The 8,261-nt window shown below is 32.0% G+C and overlaps 1 protein-coding gene across 15 annotated transcripts in view; it reads left to right on the top strand.

The window, feature by feature from the left end:
* The window catches only part of LOC119632371 (sex determination protein fox-1), a 373,741-nt gene that overhangs the window by 227,600 nt on the left and 137,880 nt on the right, over nucleotides 1-8,261 (top strand). The window lies entirely within an intron of this gene.

Raw genomic sequence — 8,261 nt, 5'->3', positions numbered from 1 at the left:
TTGATTACAAAATAATTACATTTTTATATTCCACACCACTACGGACACTGGATACGTTAGTTGTACAGTGTGTATGTGTAATTGCAAAAGCTAATGGGATAGAGCACAACTAACGACGCTTCATTTAATTTATTATTACCTTCAGAATATCCATTAAATTCCTCTCAAAAATCCTAAAAGACTTAGATATTATGCATTATTAGTTAACGTAAGTGTCTTAACTAATTTAGACATTTCCGCTTGTCTGCCTTTCTCTTCTTCACTTTGCTATTTCTTAAGATATTTGAAAATTGTAAATATTAGAAAAGTCACCGAACATATATTATACATAGATTTTAGTTATAAATTTTATAAATACATTTATCTAAAGGAAAAAGAAAATGGAAAGAGAATCTTGTAGAGAGAAATAAAAAAATATTAAATAACTAACAAATCACTTATAATGAATATCGACATAAACCTTGATTATCTAGCAAGGAATGAGAAGAAAATAAAGGAAATGGGATAATTTTTATGAATTTTGTTGCATGTTGTATTGGATACCGAAGCTTTATCGGAGACAGATAAAGTTACCATTTTTGATTGTCTTGCCATATTTATTTATAACACTTCAAATGTATACATATACACTTTCATCCGTTCCTTTTGCATGGAATTTAGATATTTATACACATTTACAAGTAATCAGAAGCTCGTTAACAGTTTGACTTAATTGAAAGATAATTGGTCAGACGAAGATAGCAAAGGTAGTGAGAATTGAAAATGTTTTATTGGCATTAGGCCGAATCATCTCAAGATAGCAGATAAAAATTACAACGTTGTAGGTTCATCAATTAATCTATCGCAACCGTTTTACACTGATCCCTTTAAACTGCCCATAAAAGAGTGTTTGTATTATTGAGTTTTAGTTTATTAATATCGCTTAGAGAATACGTATTAAATTTTTTTCACTCATTGTAAGCACGTTTTTTTCGACCATTAAGCCAAGTCCATTTCTTTATTGCGATTATGAATGGTATTCGTAAATTTTTGATTGTAACTTCAATGCAGTTGGATTTCGTTATGTAACTACAATAACTTTCGAATTTTATCCATAATTTGTGACCATTAAATTTGCATATATATATATATAGAAACTAAAATTCCAATTTTCTGTCATAATAGTTGCGGGCGTGTGAGTTTGTCAATAGCAGACAGACGGACGGACAGATGGAAGAATCAAGCAATATTTTAAGAGTGGCCCTTGATATATATTTTTGAATGATAGGTGCAAGAACAAAAGAATGAAACCAATTCAATTAATCTTCATTGATGTGCAAAGCGACATTCTCTCGTAACTCCGATTATTCTTCAGCAGCTTTCAAATAGATTAATAAGCCGCATCTCGCGCAATTGCTAAAATGCTGAATATCTTCATGTTTACATTTAATTTTATTATAACATTGGCAATGTATCAAAATACGGATTAATAATCAGTACATCTGGTTATGATATTGTCGGGACTCAAGCTAGAAATGGAAAGACAGAACAGAATCGAAACGGTTTTCGTACTGTATCATCGATAGTTTGAAAGCGGCGATCGGCAATTTTAAACAAACTGTAGAAACGTACATTGAGACATCCAAAGAGAGGAGTGGGGTTGGCATTATCTACTTTATGTAGTGGAGTTTGCTAAAGTCGCATTAAGGCAATTATAAAATCTTCCCAGACAGAAGTAATTTGGTTTTTTTTTTTTTTTTTTTTTGCGTTTTAATACAATAATGATATATAAATGACTTTAACATAAATCTATCATATTAGTGTGAAGAAATAATAGTCGCCTGCAATTTATTTAGCCTGCAATTTATTTAGCGTTTATATATGACGTTCCGATTACTCGTCGTACAAGTCATGCCATTGGTCCCATGGTTACACGTGTTTTCTTTGCCAATTAACATAACAAAACAATGGCGACCATTAAAACGTTTTTCTTGCTGTTCGTTTCCCGCATAGTTTGGTAGAATTGATTTCAAAAAGGCGACGCAATCTGACACCTGACGAGACGAGATACAATCAGACACAATCTTAGCTATACTGAGAGAACTTTTTGCATGGTTTCGCTATTACTTGCTTGCTTTAATTGAATGATAGGATTATTCGCCGTAAAAGCAATTAGTCTCGCTCTTAACCATGTCACTAATCTTAAGTCAACTTAATCACTTTTATGGCATTTACGCGTAACTCACTCACGTAGGACATAGAAAACTAAAACTAAATTTAAGTGTACTTTGTACGTTAGTGATGTCTAAATCTCTCAAATCCATGACTTTTCTTTATTCGTTCCTCTGTTTTGCTCTTCATAGGTATCTCCTTGTCTTTTGCTTTGTTCGTTTTTCTTTCTTCAACCGATTGAAGTAAAAGATTTATTGCAAAAACATATTTTATTCCGCATTGAAAAGCCAAAATGAAAAAAAGCTAATTAGGAAAAATACTAATAATAAATATATATGTATGGATGTATGCATTTATATATACGGACATGCATATATATATATATATATACACGCATATATATGTACACGTATATGTACACGTATATATATATAGAAAAGTGGACCTTAAAGGGTGACGTGCATTGGTACATTTGTTTATATCCGCAATATGTATATAGGCACTTCTATATATTTATATATTTTTAAATGCTCCAAACGGAAATTCTAGCATTTTCAATACACAACGTTTTTTTTTTTCATTTTGCATATATGCACATACCTTTGTATATGTTTGTTTCCTCTCGTTTCATTTTGTTCTCTGTTTGTTTTTACGCTTACACTTAAATAGCTGTTTTTCCTTTCCCTTCCGTTTGTTTTTTTTAAATACATATATGTTTTTTTTTTTTTTTTTTTTGTTGCATTACTATTAAGATCCGTTTTAGCATTCTGTGCAGAAATGAAAAAAAAAAAAGTCGAAAAACTAAGGTAAAAAACACGTATAATTTAACATTCCACTTATTTCATTTTAAGCCTGTGCGTGTGTTTATTTGTATGTATGTTTGTGTGTAAGTGTTGCGTGTCAATGTATATATGGATAGATGTGTGAGCTGGTGTAACGTGCATTTGTATTGCACCAGTAAAAGTAATAACATCAATGCCAATAGCAACAACAACAACAACAACAACAACAACAACAAAAACAATAAAAACAACAACAACAATAGCAACTGTAAAAAAATCACAAGCTGTAATCAAATAATATTTTTAATGTTTTTCTCTTCTTTTTTTTTAATTTTTTTTTTTTTTATTTTTTTTTTATGTTAGTCGATAGCTATTTAAATATTGAATTGTAAAAAATTCCTCCCTTTTTTGTGTTTTAATGTATGCATACATCATACTTACGAAAATGAAATGAAAAAAAAAAGGAGCGAAAAAAAGCGGTTATTTAATACTTAGACACATACACAATTAAGTATATCGTACAGATATGCATTTGAGTGGCCCCAAAATATAACAAGAGCATGTCTGCACGTTTCAGTTATTGTAACTCGCCATCTGTCATGTATCATGCAATAAAGTTGCATTGATTTTTCTTTTCGTAATATGAATAAATGTAGTGAGTGCTCTTTGATTGAGCATTTATTTCATTTAATTCAAAGCTATATACTTATTTCATTCATTTTTTTTTTTATATATAGTTATATATATTGGTTTCTTTATTTTTGTTTTTTTTTTTGCTTCTTTTCTCTTTTTTCACGACAAAAGATGACAACAAAAACTATCTCTGAACTTATCAAATTACATACATGCATAATTTTGTATAGGGATTCTCTGAGCAAAGTGCTTCAGTCATTTCATCAAAAGAACTCGAAGCAAAATATCATACATGTAATGTATATAATATAAAGTTTTCCTTTATCTATGTATATATATATATATATATATATATATATATTAAGTAGGGAAACATTCATATAATTAGTGCCATGCGAATAGTTATACCCTTCCTAATTTCTTCTCTTTCTACTTCTTTCAAACAATCTAAAGTCTTAACGTAGAAAAATGAATTAGCATTTCGATCGGTAGTGATCTATTAACTAACTTTCAACTAATTGATTTCCCCAGAAAATAAATTTTCGAAAGCAAAGGAAAGCCAAACCGGCCGACAAAAATTATTAGGACAAAAAACATCAATTAGAATAATAAGCAGAATATTTGAACAGAATTAGTCGATTAGTTGAGAAAGAAAATTTGAATGGAGTATGGTCGAGAGTATGGCCGAAGTAAATTGTAAATAATCCTCCTACCCTTAAAGAAATTGATTGTAAGTGAAAAGGAAAATCCACGATCTACTGATACGAACCGTATCATGAGAAGAATTTAGTAACATTACCACTGCAAGTGCGAGAGACAGTACTTATCCCCCGATATTGTTAAATTCATTTACAATCCCAAACTTGGTCCAGTCGGATCTCGATAGGCATTACATTTCGACCGACTGGTATGATTTAAAACTTACAGATGGTAAGCAACCGCCAAGCAAAATGAAAAGCAAGATGAAATTCCTATACATACTTTCACGTTTACATTGTTATATTTTGTAATAGAATCGTCTGCAGCAGCATAAGCGCTAATCAGTATTTCTGAATCAGGGCACTGCTACCCAGGCAGACCAACCTTTAGCGTAGCGGCAGAGTAGTTTGCTAGAGGTTATCGTACCTATTCATTCTATCGGTATCTTAGCTCGTTTTCCCTTAATTGATTTTTTTTTTTTCAACTTATTTCTACCAGTCTTTCAACATAGCGTCGTACACTTCTAATTGCCCAGCAATTCCAAAGTTTCTACTTTTATCAAAAAAAAAAAAGAAAAAAGAAAGGGATTTAAGTTAATATCAAATTATTCGATTGCAATGAACGATACAGTCACATTTGGACGGACAAGGCGAAACGTTTATATTGATGAAAAATTTATTTGTTTTATTTTTTTTCTCGAATCAGCGACATTCATATTGAATCAAAGTCTGGAGCTGTGTCTGTCAATGTGCTTATTAGAAAAAGCATTTAATTGTAACCATTAGGGATTCGCATGTCACTCATCTATGACATATTACTAATAATTATAAGATCAAGTAGAACAATAGTAAGAAAGGAAATTATATTTAGCTTCGCCAAATCTATTGCACCCATTAGCCAATGTAGATTGAAAAAAGAAGAAAGTGATAATGTAAACTTTTATATTTTATAGTATAGTATAGTAGAGTGGATGTTGCGGATGATTTTCACCAGCTTTATGCAATGTGTTTGGAAATTTGTCGCGTGTGTCTGCTGCACTTTATGAGTAATAAGCAAAAACCCCGTTAAGCACAGATATTCTTGTTTTATCTTCCATTGGGATGGTCTGTCCCCGTCATCGAATTGGCTCTCGATCAACGCCACCTGGCGTGCGAGAACTTCCAATATCTTTGCGAAACTCGTAGAATGTTTGAAAGGAATGCCGTGCCATTCTTGCACCAAAACATATGCCAATTACTTCAAGTTGGTTGCTGGAGATGTAAATCTGCTTTTAAATCTCTGCTTCAAAATCAGTCAAGTTGAGTTCTCGAGACTGTATTGGCCAGTCAAGATGTTTGATGATATTCTCATGTTCCTGAAATCAACAGCTAAGCCCTTTTAACTGTATGTATGAGAGCATTATCGTCTTGGAATATTTCGATGTTTGACAGCAATTTACTAATCAATCTGACAACTTCATCACTGCGAATGTTGCAATAATCTGGTCAGTGATGCGAACGCGAGGACCTGCTGAATACCCCAGTATAGGCGCTCTAATCATAACGGTACCCCCACCATGTTTAATTGTCTGAATTATAGGCCTTTTGGCACAGCTAAATTTCGCCTGGTAGGCCGCGGTAGGAAATGATGCGATCAATGATTCACCGGGCCGTATGGCACTTCTCCAATCGTCAAGCTTCCAGATTTTTGCTTGTGGCACCATTTCTTTCCCAGCTTACCGTTGGCTTCCCTTATATAAATGATTTCACGAGATTTGATTAATAAAACTAAACGTAAGTTGATGCTCTGCACAAAACGATTTACAAACTTGAAATTTCGGAAAGGGTGAAGGCATTTATTGATTTTGTTGGCTTTCGAACCTAAAATGATGCAACTGATAAGAATTTTGACATAATCTTTATTTTTTTTAGAGAAAAATTTATGACCGTAATTTCAACACCGATGACGAAATAGACAAATCCAATTAGATTGTCCTTGTTCACGCCCAGTATGCGTCCTCCCAACTATATTTATATGCGTTGCAAACACTTGTCAAATCTAATATCAAACCTATAGTTGAAATAGCCTTTATTTTGACAAAGACACTGTCGAAATGTTTGTACAGCTGAAGGCAAAATTGACAAAAGTGAGTCACCGTTTAATAAACTTTCCGTAAAGAGATGAAAACACACTGCAGATAGAAAAATAATTCCTTTACTTTATTTTTGAAAATATTTAATAGACTATAACAATATTCGGCATGTTTACATTGTGTCCATTTTTAACATAAGTACTTATTAAAAATTTTATCAAAATGAACGGCCTTTGCGATATCTATTAACTAAGCGCGAATGGAACGAACATCACAGCTTCGCACATAAAAATCCTATTTGCTTACATCAATTTGCAATTTACTGAAATGCATTTGGTTCCTCTTGCCGGGGTATATGGGCGTATGTGTGTGTGTGTGTGCAAGCTTTTGCGACTATTTATTGTATGTTTTTATCCTGCTTAGCGATTACTACTTGTATTTGGTGCCACTCTTATGTTCCTAATATTATGTTTATTGCGTAGAAATACGAATACCGATACACACGTCCACATGGTACAATTTTTTTTATTTCACATAATTCTATAAAATATTTACACCTCTATTCTAATTTGACCCTTTTTCTTTTTTTCCTCCTAATTGTTAATTCAAATATTATTGTAAATTAAGAGCAAAACGTAAAAAAAAAAAAATTAATAAAAAATGAAATACATAACGTATTAAATGAGATTTGATGGAACTTTGTTAAAAATGCATGCATTTTATTCATAAAAACTACTATTATTCATTAAATATTTCAACAGCAGTACATAAAGTGCATATTATGTAAAAAAAAAAAAAACTTTTTTAATAGTTTTAATAAACTACAAATTTTTTTCTTTTGGTATGGAATGAAGATTTAATTATACTAAAAATGTTCTCTATATATATATATATATATATATTTATATATGTAATACGCATTTCAACTGAGAGAGATTTTGTATGACTTGCTGCAGAATTCACGTTTCTTTGTTTTTATTTAATTTAACTCAGAATTGATTTTTAGATAAACAAACATTTTATTTTATCGACAGCAAATTTATATGCAAAATAGTTAATGCAGTGCCACAACGATCGCAACGTACGATTCATATCATTCATTGAATTATATCATTGTTTGAATGCTTATTTAATAGAATTTTGTCAACTTAGATAAAGAATTTCAAAAACTCGATGAATTCACGCTAAGAAAATGATTACAGTTTTTCAATAATATCCCATAAGAAGATGCCACCAGCATTGCAAAGATTCCGCTTAAGTCTCTCTCATTCGGAAGAGGGATTATTAACGCGAGTTTTTGTTTTCTTTCTTTCACGCCAAACACGGATGATTCCAGGGAGTAGTTACAAAACAAATGAAAAATAAGTCACGTTACAAATCCTTCTGCAATATAATAGCCCGTTGGCGGGATATTTCTATCGTATTTTATTACCTGGAGGAAATTTTATTTCTCAAGGTCAAGACAAACGGGTAAAATTGCGTCATTATTGAGCGTATCTCTCGTGCGATATAAGAGGAGGGCTACTTGCTCAAATGCATGTAAGATATTGTATTTGGTATGAGTTCCGAAAATTAGAAAGGAAGAGCAAAGGCAGGTTGCTTTTAGAAACTTATCTGACATGTTGTGAAATGACGTTGTAAATACTTGCACCTGACAAAGATGGTTTGCCAAATTTCATTGCGGAGATTTCAGTATTAAAGAAGACCGTTGATCTGACTGTTGATAATGAGATTTCGCAATGCATATAAGAATGTAATCCATATTAAATCGCTTTGCAATTGTCAAAGAACTTGGCATCCATCGTTCGCTTGCTGAGGAGCAGAGCTTCATAGAACTTTCCAGTCCGCTTGCCGAGATCAGCTCGTCACGATAAGTGAATTTCAAAGAGATTGCCGAAAATCGCATGATTGATTCATCAGTCATT

The sequence above is a fragment of the Glossina fuscipes genome, unplaced genomic scaffold, assembly GCF_014805625.2.
Source record: "Glossina fuscipes isolate IAEA_lab_2018 unplaced genomic scaffold, Yale_Gfus_2 1, whole genome shotgun sequence".
NCBI lineage: Eukaryota > Metazoa > Arthropoda > Insecta > Diptera > Glossinidae > Glossina > Glossina fuscipes.
The sequence above is the reverse complement of the archived record's forward strand: the minus strand, read 5'-3'. Positions and strand labels throughout refer to the sequence as shown.